The sequence below is a fragment of the Dipodomys spectabilis genome, unplaced genomic scaffold, assembly GCF_019054845.1.
Source record: "Dipodomys spectabilis isolate Male_0828 unplaced genomic scaffold, ASM1905484v1 ptg000125l, whole genome shotgun sequence".
In the NCBI taxonomy this organism is placed as follows: Eukaryota; Metazoa; Chordata; class Mammalia; order Rodentia; family Heteromyidae; genus Dipodomys; species Dipodomys spectabilis.
The window spans coordinates 16,100,671-16,113,750 of NW_024870802.1; the positions used below are offsets into that span (position 1 = coordinate 16,100,671).

The 13,080-nt window shown below is 48.3% G+C and overlaps 1 protein-coding gene across 1 annotated transcript in view; it reads left to right on the forward strand.

Moving 5' to 3' along the window:
• The window catches only part of Tll2 (tolloid like 2), a 114,355-nt gene that overhangs the window by 458 nt on the left and 100,817 nt on the right, over positions 1-13,080 (forward strand). The window lies entirely within an intron of this gene.

The window sequence follows — 13,080 nt, forward strand, 5'->3', positions numbered from 1 at the left end:
CCCCTGTCCGCCGAACGCGGAGGGCTGGAGGGGAGACTCGGGGCTGGGCGCAGCGCTCTCAGACTCCGATTGGAGTGGCTGGCTCCGATGTCACGGCATTCGGAAGTTTCGCACAAAGTTTCCCAAGCTCCGTAGTTCACGCTTGGAAAGAGATTTTTAAGAAGGACCGAAGAGCATCACAGCAAGCAGGAGGAAAAGAGTTGCCTAGGGAGAACGCGCCGGGCTCGAGTTGCCGCTAACTTCCCCGCGGTCCTCTCCGCGCGGTCCCGCTTGGGGGTTGCCGGGAGGGGCGGAGATGGAAGCCAGCAGGTGCTCTAATCCCACCAGGAAGCGGCTCCCCGGGACGCGCGGGACGCGCGGGCGCTGAGCGCGGTCGGCCCGGGCACTGCAGCTCCGGGATCCCTAGCGAGGTCGGCTTCTGAACCCGAATCCTTAAGGTGTCAGGCCCAGATGGGCCCAATGGCAGGTCCCGAAGAGAACCGACAGGGCCGTTTCCCGCCGGGACAGAGGGGTGCTTTCGCTCCGCGGGTGAAACTGGCCTCAGACCACAGCTGCTCCAGGCTGGTGGTCAGGCCCGGTGAGTAGAGGTGTTTGCCTTTGAGCATTGTCTGGTCCCTTTCAGTTGGCCTCTGGCAGAGCCTGGCTTCACCCTCAGGGGGTCCGGGAGCTTCCTCCTGGCGCTACACCTACCAGGTCTGGGCCAGTTCCCTGGGCCAGCACCCCATTTTCTCACTTCCTGGAGACCTCTACCACTCTATTTCCTCATCTCTGAAGGCCCAGATTTATGCGAAAAATCTTTGCCAGTGGAATAATGATGTGGGCATTGCAGTTGTTTTTTATTGTTACTGTGATGGCTCTGATGCAGGTCTGGGGGGTGGGGTGCTGCATAAATCAAAACTGGGGTGAAATCTGGGGGAGATGAGGTTGGAGGACTTAGGAGTTTGTGAGGATTTTGTGATGGTTGAAGACCAAACCAGGTGTGAGTGGCCTCATCTTACCAAACAAATGAAGACTCCTGCAGAATATCCACCTATTCGCTGTACCTGTGGAGCCCCTGAGCTGGGAGGGAGGCCAGAAGAATTGGTTTCAGGGTAATTCAAGATCACATTAGCAGGTAGCACTCCTGACTGTAGTAGGGCGAGGGAGAAGGTCTCCAGAGCATTGTTAGGATGGTCTTGAAGAGAGGACACTGAAGCTGGGAAAATAAGATGGAAGGGCACCAGCTGCACCTGTGGGATCCTGGACTCTGCCACTGGGCACTTGGAGCCAAGAGCTGGGAAGAGATTAGTTTGCTCCTGAATGAAAAACCCTATTAAGTTGGATGCTGGCACCTGGATTTGCAGCTGCAAATCCAAAGGTAAAAGACACAGAAATGACTATGAAGCCTTCCTAGCCTGGTCTCAGCTTCCAGGGATCAACCCCGAGGCGTTTGCTTTAGGCTTTGGATACCCAAGTCTTGCCAAGTCTGGGACAATCTTCTAATGTGGTTTCAGACAGCTCTGTGCATCCTTCACAGCCCTTTGGATCCTCCCAACCTACCAGACTCTCCCTGAGTTGTTTCTGATGCGAAAAGCCTGTGGGGAAAGGGGGGGGAGGGGCAATTTCCAGAAAGGGCAGTGGCCAGGGAGACTTGGGAAAGGAAGTCTCAGCCTTCCTACCTGATACTTCTCAGACCAAGGGAACAACCATCAATCTGGAAGGCCAACAAGCAGTTTGTACTACACTAAAGTCTCAACAAAGAACACGTGTCTCAGCTGGGCACTGTCCTTCCTGCATATTTATATCATACCTCTCCAGACACACACTGTATGGTCCTACCAGTCCAGTCAAATTTGACTTCCTGGCCTTTCCAGCCAGAATCAGTGCTCCTGGAACCTGACTCTGGGCTTCAAATCTCAAACTTCTCACCTATCCCTTCTCCAATGTGGGTCTTCATACTGGTTTGGATCCAGAATGGATCCAAAGGAAGATCTATTCCTGGCTTTTTCAGTAACTGTCACCTTGGACAAGTCTCCTCTCTGGGGATTTGTTTCATTCCTGTAAAACAAAGGATTTGTTAGGATTGCGAATCAATGGATCTGGGGAGCTCTTGATCCATATTCCTTTTATGGACTTTATCTACTTCATGTCTATGGCATTTTGAGCACCTGCCCTTTTTCCTGTTAAGTGTTCTCTGGTTCTGTGAATCTCCTGCCAGACCAGATTTTTGAAGCTAAGCAAACTAGCACATAAGCGTGATCCAATTTACCTTGTTGCCATCTATCATGACCATTTTATCACTTCGGTTTGGAAGTGCCTGCCTGCCTTCATCATTTTAATGTATTTTTAAAAACATGTTAGCATAAATTAATTGTACAAAGGGGTTTCATTGTGGTATTTACAACGTCTATTTAAGGTACTTTGATCAAGTTCCTTCCATCTTTATTTCTTTTTTCTTAACCTCTCTTCCTCCTGCCCCTCTTTCTTAACAATTTTTCATATAGATATATATTGTACTTTATAACATTAAACCTTCACCCTGTCACCTTTTTCTCCCCCCCTCACTGTTTTACACATATACATACAGAGAGAGAGACAGAGACAAATGAGAGAGAGAGTCATCTCTTACTAGGGGCAGTACAGCAGAACTGCCTAGAGTTGAGCTGAGGGTATATGAGTCTGGTAACAAAATTTGTCAGCATAAGGCTCAGATGCTGACATAGCACACACTGGGTTTTAAGACTGCTGCATAACTGCCTGGCAGCCAGCTTTCTTTTTTTGGTGCTGGTACTGGTCCTTGAACTTGGGACCTTATATTCTTGCTTGACTTTTTTTGTTTTATTCTGTGTGTTTTGCTCAAGACTGGTGCTCTACCATTTTAACCAGCATTTTTGCTGTTAAATTGAAGAGGATTTGTCTGCTTGAGTCTGAATGAACTGCAGTCCTCAGATCTCAGCCTCCTGAGTAGCTAGAATTTTAGTGTGAACCACCAGTGCTCAGAGGCCAGCTTACTTTTCAGCTGGTTGCTCAGTAATGCCCAGGGCTTCCTCCTGGCTCTGAGTCATGGGTTCAGATATGGTAAATAAAGTTTGTGGGAAACTGTTGTTTCCTCATGTGGAAACTCAATTCCCCTCCACACTTGTGGGCCTTACTTCTGTCTAGAATTCAGGGCCTCACTCCACCTTGCCATTCTCTCTACAATGTCTTACCAGTCAGGATTTTTTTTTCAAGGCCTGGGGCTTGAACTCAGGGACTAAGCACTGTCCCTGAGCTTCTTTTGCTCTACCACTTGAACCACAGCACCACTTCCAGGTTTTTCTGTGTATGTGGTACTGAGGAATCAAACCTAGGGCTTCATGCAAGCACTCTACCACTAAGCCACATTCCCAGCCTCAGTCAGGATTTTTTGAGTTAACCCTTCTGGACCAGCTCTTGCCAGGGGCCCTCACCTTACTGATGTGAAGAAAATACTTACTTTCATGAAGTTAGGGACTTTTGTCACTTTGCCCAGGGCCTAGGTTAGCACTCAGAACATGACAGGCTCTTGTCAGTATCTACTGAATGAGATTGTGGTGGTGGTGGTGGTGTGTGTGTATGTGTGCATGTGTGTGAGTGTAAGTGATGTTGGCCTTACGTGGATTGGGTCCATAGAACTGTCTACTTGCTCTCAGCCCTGGCCAGAGGACTGCAGACCTTACAAGTGCCCTGAGTTAGGGAGACTTGGGAGAGGGGAACTTTCTGAGCAGAGCTCTTCCAGCTTTCACGACAGGGTCAGGAACCCCAGTTTCCTAAGCAGAATTGAGGCTCATATGGCATCTCCTGGGAGCTTAACTTCCTGGTGTCCCCCATCTGACCCCCATGAAACTCCCACACCTGGTAAAGGTAGGTGGCGTATTTACATATTTGTTTTCATCCCCAAGTACCCTTGCTGATACGCAGGTGCTGATTTAATGGAGTTACAACATATCTCATCATGGGCTGAGAATTATCTCTTTCCCAGTCTAGGAAGGAGCATCCTTTAATCCACCTCTGCCCTCCCATAGTTTAGTACCCAGAGTGTACTGGGGAAGAGTGTGAGCGGGCTAAGAGCACAGTGCCAGACTTGAATTCAAACTCTGTTTCTTTGCAAGGCTTGTGACCTCAGGGAAGTTACTTGACCTCTGTGGGCCTTCAAACCCAGGTTTCAGAGTACTATAAGGGTTATACGATACAGGCTTACCAACTTCAGAGCAGTCAGCAGGTCCTCAGTGACTGATATTTACATCAGCAGAGTAAGACAGCAGATGCTCCCAAACACTTCCTGAAATCATCTGTTGGAACGCTATGGGAGAACTTTGAATTTTTTGCAGTAAATGATTTCATCTAGTATAATTAGACTTAGGAATTTTCATTTTCAAACCTGACCACTGTGGTTAAACAGGGTCTCAAAAGTAAGGGAAAAGCTAGATGTGGTGGCTTGTAATCCTAACTGCTTGAGAGGTAGAGATGAAGGGCAGCGATCATGGTTCGAGACCAGTCTTCACATAAAAGTTTGCTCTTGCAAAATAGTCTCTCAACTAGGGTTGGGAATTTCACTCAGTGGAAGAGTGATGAGTTCAGTCCTCAGTGCTGAAAAAAAAAATGTTTGCAAGACTCCATCTCAGGTAGTGTTGAGAGTGGTTGCACATGCCTGTAATCCTCACTATTGGGTAATCACGTGGCTGGATGCAGTGGCCTGCACCTGTCATCCCCAGTGACTTGGAGAAGCACGGATCACAGCTCAGACTGGCCTGGTCATAAAGCCAGACCCTATATAAAAAAGAAAAGGAGTTGGAAGCGTTACTCCGGTGGAGATCACCTGCCTGAAAATCTGAGGCCCTGAGTGTAATTCCTAGAACTGAAAAAAGGGAAGGTCACATTTTACAGATTATGAGATATACTTCAATAGCGATGCTTACAAAATAAAAGAAGGCTAGGCACAATGGCTCGTGCCTGTAATTCCAGCTATTCAAGAGAAGAAGCTTAGGAGAATTGGAGGCCAGCTCAAGAAAAAAAAATAAGACCCCAGCTCAACCAGTATCTAAGCACATTGGCATATGTCTGGCATCCCAGCTACATGGGAAGTATAAATAGAAGGATCATGATTCTGGCTACCCTCATTGCCCCCCCCAAAAAAAAGTGAAACTCAATTAAATACAAAAACTTCTGGGTGTATGTGAATCATGTGGTAGAACACCTGTGTAGCAAGTGCAAGACACTGTGTTCAATCCCCAGGGCCAGCCCTGCCAGGCTGAGACACCAGTATGGGTGAGGAAGTGTGTGTGATACATGTGTCCTTCACCTGCCAAGCTGAACCCAGGGCTCCAAGAGTGGTGAAGTGGGCATGTCTGGGAAAGACCGAGCTGGGGATCACATCAGGCCCCTGTGGATATGGCTCTAGAAATTGATCCATAGCAAGAACCTCATTTGGGGGACCCCAGCCACAGAGCAGACAGGCTGCTCCCATGGTTGCTGTTTTGCATATGGGGAAACGGGGCTTCAGCATGGACTTACTGCCTCATCTTAATGCCCCTTTGGACCAGAGCCCACATTCAGTAGGCAGAAAAGTCCACAGTGCTGTCATCAAAGCAAGGGCTTCACATCTGCCATCAGTGGAACCCACTTTTCGTTTTCTCCTGCCAGGAGGGGCAGTGATCAGTGTTGAACACCTGTCCTTTTCTCCTCTGTCCAGCGCGGTGAGAGAAGGTAGAGAGGGATGATGTGATGGCAGAGACACCCACAAAGGCCCTAGATCTGCAGCTCCTGGCATGCATGGGCTCTGCCCAGGAGCTGAAGCATCTAAGAGTTTGTCAGACATCAGCACCGCTCCCTGGTGCCTCCCACCCAGGCTGGGCATAGCTGGCTCTGGATGGAAGCCAGATGTAGACAGGTCTGCAGGATGTCTTGTTCCACAGCACCTCCATGGTCAGTTCTGGACTTCTGGCTGATGCCTGTCTTTTCATGCTCTTGGGCATTGTTATGGTTCTGTTTTAGCTCAAGCTGACCTAGGTTTTCCTTTTGCAGCTCTATCACTTACTAACTGCAAAATGCTGAGCAGGTCCTCAACCTTTAGAGCCATGGTTTCCTTGTCTATCCAATGTGGTTAATAGAAACCCCCATACCAGACCCTTTCTATATTAAAGACCCTTGATAATGTGCCTAGCAAAGAGAGGTGCTCGGTAAATATGAAATACTGCTAGACTTGTGGCCCCTGAAGAACCTATCATGTCCCCCACCCCCATTATGTGTGTGGATTAAGCTATGTGAACAGTAATGTTTCCTGATCCTGTGGGACAGTTGGAATAAAGCATGTAGATTCTACCTATCACCTGGGTTCAAATCCTGACTTGGCCATTAATAGCTATAGGATCCTAAGCCACCCTGCTCAAGCTTGCTCAACTCAGTTCTTAGATATTAATATTTACCACATAGTTACTATGATGACTTAAGGGAGTTCATCTAGACAAAACACAGAATAATGCCTGGAACATGATGGAAATGAAGTAGCACTATTGCCTTTGTTAATATCATCCCATAGAAATCCAATGAGCTTTCCAAGTGGCAGGAAACGTATTATCTGAACAACCAAAGTCAGGTGACTTTTTTTGGAGGGAGGTGCTAATCTTGGGGCTTGAACTCAGAGTCTGAGTGCTGTCTCTGAACTTCATGGCTAAAGGCTAGCAATTTACCACTTGAGCCACAGCTCTATTTCTTTCTGTTTTGTTTTATTTTGTGGTTAATTGGAGATAAGAGTCTCACAGACTTTCCTGCCTGGGCTGGCTTCCAATCGTGATTCTCAGATCTCAGCCTGCTGAATAGCTAGGATTATAGGCATGAACCACCCATGCTTGGCAAGAGTTCTAGGTTTTCTTTCTTTCTTCCTTCCTTCCTTCCTTCCTATCTTTTCTTTCTTTCTTTTTCTTCTTTTTTTTTTTTTTGTCGGGCTTGAACTCTGGGCCTGAACACTGTCCCTCAGCTCTTCAGCTCAAGGCTAGTGCCCTACCACTTGAGCAACTGCACCACTTCCTGTTTCCTGAGTGGTTTATTGGAGATAAGAGTCTCACGGAGTTTCCTGCCCGGTATGACTTTGAACGGTGATCCTCAGATCTCAGCCTCCTGAGTAGCTAGGATTACAGGCGTGAACCATCGGCACTCAGCCAGGTTCTGGGTTTTCTAACTTTATAGATGGCTTCTCAATGTGAGGAAACCTTGAAGAGATGTGGGAGGATTGCTGGGCTGCAGGCTCCTCCCAGCCACTCTTTGCTAAGTGGTGTTCCTATGATGTCAGGCTTCTAAAGAACAGAGGTATCAGTGAGATTGGGGTCTATTATATCACATTAATGATGCTGCTCATTCCTTCCAATAGAGACCTTGTCAATCAAACTGTGGGTCCCTAATCCATTGCCTTCTCAGCCTTCACCATGCTTCTCAAGTGGAAGAACAAGACACAATCTCCCACAACACTGCTGTCAAGCTTCCCGCCCTGACAAATGCTTTTCAAAGCTCCTTCCCTTCTATTCCTCTGTTTGTCTCCCAGACAGGCCATCAGAGTATGCAGATGCTCCCAGGACAAGCCTTGGGCTTGTGTGATCTCATAGCCTTACAGGTTATGATCTGGGTGCTTACAAAGGAAGAGCCTGCAGCTTTTCTCAGCTGTCTCCACCCATACTTGGAAAGTATTTCTATTGTTCTTAGACTGAAGACCATATTTGTGTCTATATTCTCCACCTTTCTCTGTACTGTATCTAAGAACCTTACAAGGATGACAGAATCCTGGCCTTCACGGTGTTCTCCATCCCAGAGCCCAGCTAATACTACAAGGTGTTGAAATTTATCCCTCTGCCTCCAGAAGGCCAGGGAAATGCATGGGTGTGAAGTCAGTGCAGAGCTTACAAGGTCCAGTTTCCTAAAGAAGCTCATGTTCAAAAGAGCAGAAACAGTGAAATATCCTGTTCAAGCCCACAGCATGTAGCCAGCCCATCTCTTCTTGTGTAACCAGTGTAACCAGTCAAATTTCCTTACTTCTCTAAGACTCACTTGCCTTATTTGGTGAATGGGGATGATATTAAAACCCATCATATAAGCTGGCGGTGGTGGCTCATGCCTGTAATCCTAGTGACCCAGGAAGCCGAGATCTGATGATCAAGGTTCAAAGCCAGCCTGGGCCAGAAAGTCTGTGAGACTTTTATCTCCATTTAACCACCCAAAAGCCAGAAATGGAGCAGTAGTTCAAGTGGTAGAGCATTAACCTTGAGCACAAAAACTCAGGGACAGTGCCTAGGCTCTGAGTTCAAGCCCCAGAACAGGCATAACAACAAAACTCACATTATGTAGGTTTGCTTAAAGATTAAATATGGCAGATAGTATGAAGTATTTCACATACTGTAATTGTTAGCTCTTCTCCTTGCTATTATGATGATTCTTGTTATGTTCTCCTTTAAGTGACAATCTCAGTGGCCTCATATTGTATATTTATCTTTGCCTCTCAGGGCTGCAAAGAGTTCTCTTGGGATACATAGCACATGGGAGGTGATAATATTTGGTTCCATTGCTTTCTAGCTCTCACTTGAGAAGCAGGGAGAGGGTGACAGATAAACTGCAGCCATAGTATAAGAGGTTTTTTCTGGGACCTGTTCAGCCTGCTCATAATCCAGTTCTGCCTGGATGCAAACGTAGCAACAGGAACCCAGCTTTCCTGCTGATTGGTTACAGACTAGCTGTGATCACACCACCTTCTAACTGTTCCTTCCAATTACCAATAACTATTCGCAGGCTTGCCTGCGTGAGCACTTGAGTGTTGGTGTTCAGTCCTGAGTCTTTGCCTGCTCTGTCAGCTGGGCCACTTATCTTCAGCTTCATCCTGCAATTTACACACATTCTTTCCCTTCCACCCATCTGGGTTACTGGCTGGAGTTTATGGATCCTCTGAGCTGATCCCTTACAGGAACAACCTCCAGCCACCTACCTCCTTAACTCTTTTTTTTTCATGTCCCTGGGTTAAGGAACCTGCCTGTTGCCCATTCTGTTCTTGAAGTACTAGGTCCTTGGTCACAGGTGCCAGACTGCTAGTCTACTCAGGTACTTAAACTAGAATCTTCATTCTCAAACTGCTCACCTGACTCTCTTTGACTACTGTCAAGCAGCCCAACCCCAGTCCTGCCAGTTCTGCTTCCATAGTTGAACCCATCAACTTCTCTCCATCTTTATCACTGCCGTTTGGTCTAAGCCCTCGTTGGCTCCCTGATGGGCTCCTACATGGGTGCCTGAGCTGCTCTTCCCCATGCTACTTTTGCCTCCCCAAATCTGTTTTGCATGTGAGAAGCAGTGAGAGATCTGGAGTCACGTGTGAGCAGTTTACACAGGCAGACCTGTGCAGGACCCCACGTAACTCCTTCTGTACCCTCCCTCTGAACCCTCCCTCTGTACCCTCCCTCTGTACCCTCCCTCTGTTCCCTCCCTCTGTACCCTCCCTCTGTTCCCTCCCTCTGTACCCTCCCTCTGGACCCTCCCTCTGTTCCCTCCCTCTGAACCCTCCCTCTGTACCCTCCCTCTGGACCCTCCCTCTGTACCCTCCCTCTGAACCCTCCCTCTGTACGCTCCCTCTGTACCCTCCCTCTGAACCCTCCCTCTGTTCCCTCCCTCTGTTCCCTCCCTCTGTTCCCTCCCTCTGGACCCTCCCTCTGTACCCTCCCTCTGGACCCTCCCTCTGTACGCTCCCTCTGTACCCTCCCTCTGAACCCTCCCTCTGTTCCCTCCCTCTGAACCCTTCCTCTGTACCCTCCCTCTGTTCCCTCCCTCTGTTCCCTCCCTCTGTTCCCTCCCTCTGAACCCTCCCTCTGTTCCCTCCCTCTGTTCCCTCCCTCTGTTCCCTCCCTCTGTACCCTCCCTCTGTTCCCTCCCTCTGTACCCTCCCTCTGTTCCCTCCCTCTGTACGCTCCCTCTGTACCCTCCCTCTGTTCCCTCCCTCTGTTCCCTCCCTCTGTTCCCTCCCTCTGTTCCCTCCCTCTGTACCCTCCCTCTGTACCCTCCCTCTGTACCCTCCCTCTGTTCCCTCCCTCTGTTCCCTCCCTCTGAACCCTCCCTCTGAGCCTTCCTTCTGTACCCTCCCTCTGTTCCCTCCCTATGAACCCTCCCTCTGTACCCTCCCTATGAACCCTCCCTCTGTACCCTCCCTCTGTTCCCTCCCTCTGTTCCCTCCCTCTGTTCCCTCCCTCTGTTCCCTCCCTCTGTACCCTCCCTCTGTTCCCTCCCTCTGTTCCCTCCCTCTGAACCCTCCCTCTGAGCCTTCCTTCTGTATCCTCCCTCTGTTCCCTCCCTATGAACCCTCCCTCTGTACCCTCCCTATGAACCCTCCCTCTGTACCCTCCCTCTGTTCCCTCCCTCTGTTCCCTCCCTCTGTACCCTCCCTCTGTTCCCTCCCTCTGTACCCTCCCTCTGAACCCTCCCTCTGTACCCTCCCTCTGTACCCTCCCTCTGAACCCTCCCTCTGTACCCCCCCTCTGTACCCTCCCTCTGTTCCCTCCCTCTGAACCCTCCCTCTGAACCCTCCCTCTGAGCCTTCCTTCTGTACCCTCCCTCTGTTCCCTCCCTATGAACCCTCCCTCTGTACCCTCCCTATGAACCCTCCCTCTGTACCCTCCCTCTGTACCCTCCCTCTGTTCCCTCCCTCTGAACCCTCCCTCTGTACGCTCCCTCTGTTCCCTCCCTCTGTTCCCTCCCTCTGAACCCTCCCTCTGTACCCTCCCTCTGTTCCCTCCCTCTGTACCCTCCCTCTGAACCCTCCCTCTGTACCCTCCCTCTGTACGCTCCCTCTGTACGCTCCCTCTGGTCATCCCATGCTGTCACACAGTTCCTCTTCTCACCTGCCACCTCATGTACCTTCTTTCTCCTGCCTGGGAAGGTCTCAGGACTCCATGATTTCAGCTTGTCCGCCATTTCCCAGCCACTATGTCAATCCAGTCTCTTCTCTTAGTATTGAATTGCACCTTCATTTTTCTGTATGAAGCTTTTTAACTCCCAAGACTGGGTAGTTGGTGGGATAGCTTGCTCAGTGACTGCCTCCATGTTGGACAATAGGCTTCCAGGTTTAGAAACAGGACTCTGGTTTCTCATCCCCAGCACAGGGCCAGAACCTGGTGGGTGCTTAGCCAATACATCTCAAATGAAAATTTGAATAACTGAGATTCAGAAACCATAGGCATCCAGAAAAGATAGCAACCACCATAGGATAACCAAGAAAGGCTTCCTGGCAGAGGAGAGTGAAGCTCGGGGTGGGCCTGAAAAGAGGGATGGGATTTGAAGAAGTTGGGGTGCAGGGGAAAACACTTCAGGACGAATGGACAAGGTCAGGCAAAGAGATGCTTGGACTTTGTTTGGAGCCAGGGTTTTCTTTGGTTTAATCTGGACAATGATAGAGACAAATCTGAAATCAGTGTGGCACAGTGAATGTCAAAGTGATGCATTTGCAATGTATCCCTAAGGAAACAGGAAGCTGTTGATAACTTTTGAGCAGAGAACTGTTATGATCATATACAATGCTTAGGATCTATGGAAGCAGGGACCAAGTGACCACCAGTGCATCTAGCCCTGGAAACATGAGGGCTAGAAAGGGTGAGGAACAGGACAGAAGTTCTGTGTGGAGAGCTGCACCATGCCTTAAGGTCAAGTTAGAAACATGAATGAGGTCACCCAGACATGGTCAGCAAGCATTGGGGTGCCTGGGATGGAGATAGAAATTTTTTTGTCAGTCATGGGGGCCTAACTCTGGGACTGGGTGCTGTCCCTCAGCTCTTCAGCTCAAGTCTAGTGCTCTACCACTTGAGCCACAGCAGCACTTCCAGCTTTTACTGCTTATGTGGTACTGAGGAATCAAACCCAGGGCTTCGTGCATTCAAGGCAAGCATTCTACCACTGAGTCACCTTCCCAGCCCAAGATAGACATGTTCTGCGTGCATGAAGGTACCTAGAACTTAGACAGGAAGGGAGACTGTATTTTAATCTGACACTTTTCCATTCATTCAATTGATAGAATACCTGCCTAGCAAAAAGTGCAAGACTCTGATTTCAATCCTCAGTACTACCAAATATATTTGTGTATATGTGTGTGTGCATAGATAGATAGATAAAGATATGTATGCTCAAGAAAAATACATTCAAGAAATCTATAAGAAAGCTCTATCTGTCTATATCTATTTAGGAAAATACATAAAGGAATGAAAGTAGCTGCTGTTAATATTCTTCCAGATTTTTTCTGTGTACATTTGTTTTTTTTTTTGACCCCTTGAATATATCAGACCTATCTGCTTTGAACTTTCTTCCAGTTCATCTTCTCTTACAACCATGAAGCTGTCTGTGATGGCAAAGATATGTATGTAATAAATGTACTTGTAGAGCATTGGTTCCAACTGTTCTATCCAGCTGCATAGATGCATCATCATTTACTTGACCGGTGTCCTTTGTGAGACAGACAGATCCCCCCCCCCCAATCTTTCTATATAGCAGATTATTTTTCCTGGATCTACCAAATTTAATCACTTTGTTTGCTAGTCAAGGGGATTGACTAGTAAAGGTGGTAAAGAGAACTGTAAAGAAAACAGGAATGCAGTTGTAAGGGGCCACTACTAGGAAAGGAGGGAATCTAAAATGTACCTGCCTGAGGTGGTGTGGAGGCAGCTGTGAGAAGTCCGGGAAGTTCACAGAGGTACACTGGTCTCCACTTGCCTGCAGGAGAGACACCCAGTGGTTGCTGAAACCCAACCCTGTTCAGTACTAAACCCAGCAGCATTGCTACGTAGTAGCACAGCTAATCTGTCCTTCTGGTTTTGTTGTCTTTCTGTTTGGGGCAATACTGGTATTTGAACTTAGAGACTTGCTTGTGCTTGTTAGGAAGGTGTTCTACCACTTGATTCACACAACAGCCAAGTCCTTCTGTGTGGTGTTTTTGTGTGTGTGTGTGTGGATGTGTGTGCCAGTAATGGGGCTTGAACTCAGCGTCTGGGTGCTATCCCTTAGATTTTTCACTCAAAGCTGGTACTCTACCCTTGAGCCACAGCTCTGCATCTGGCTTTTTGGTGGTTAATTGGA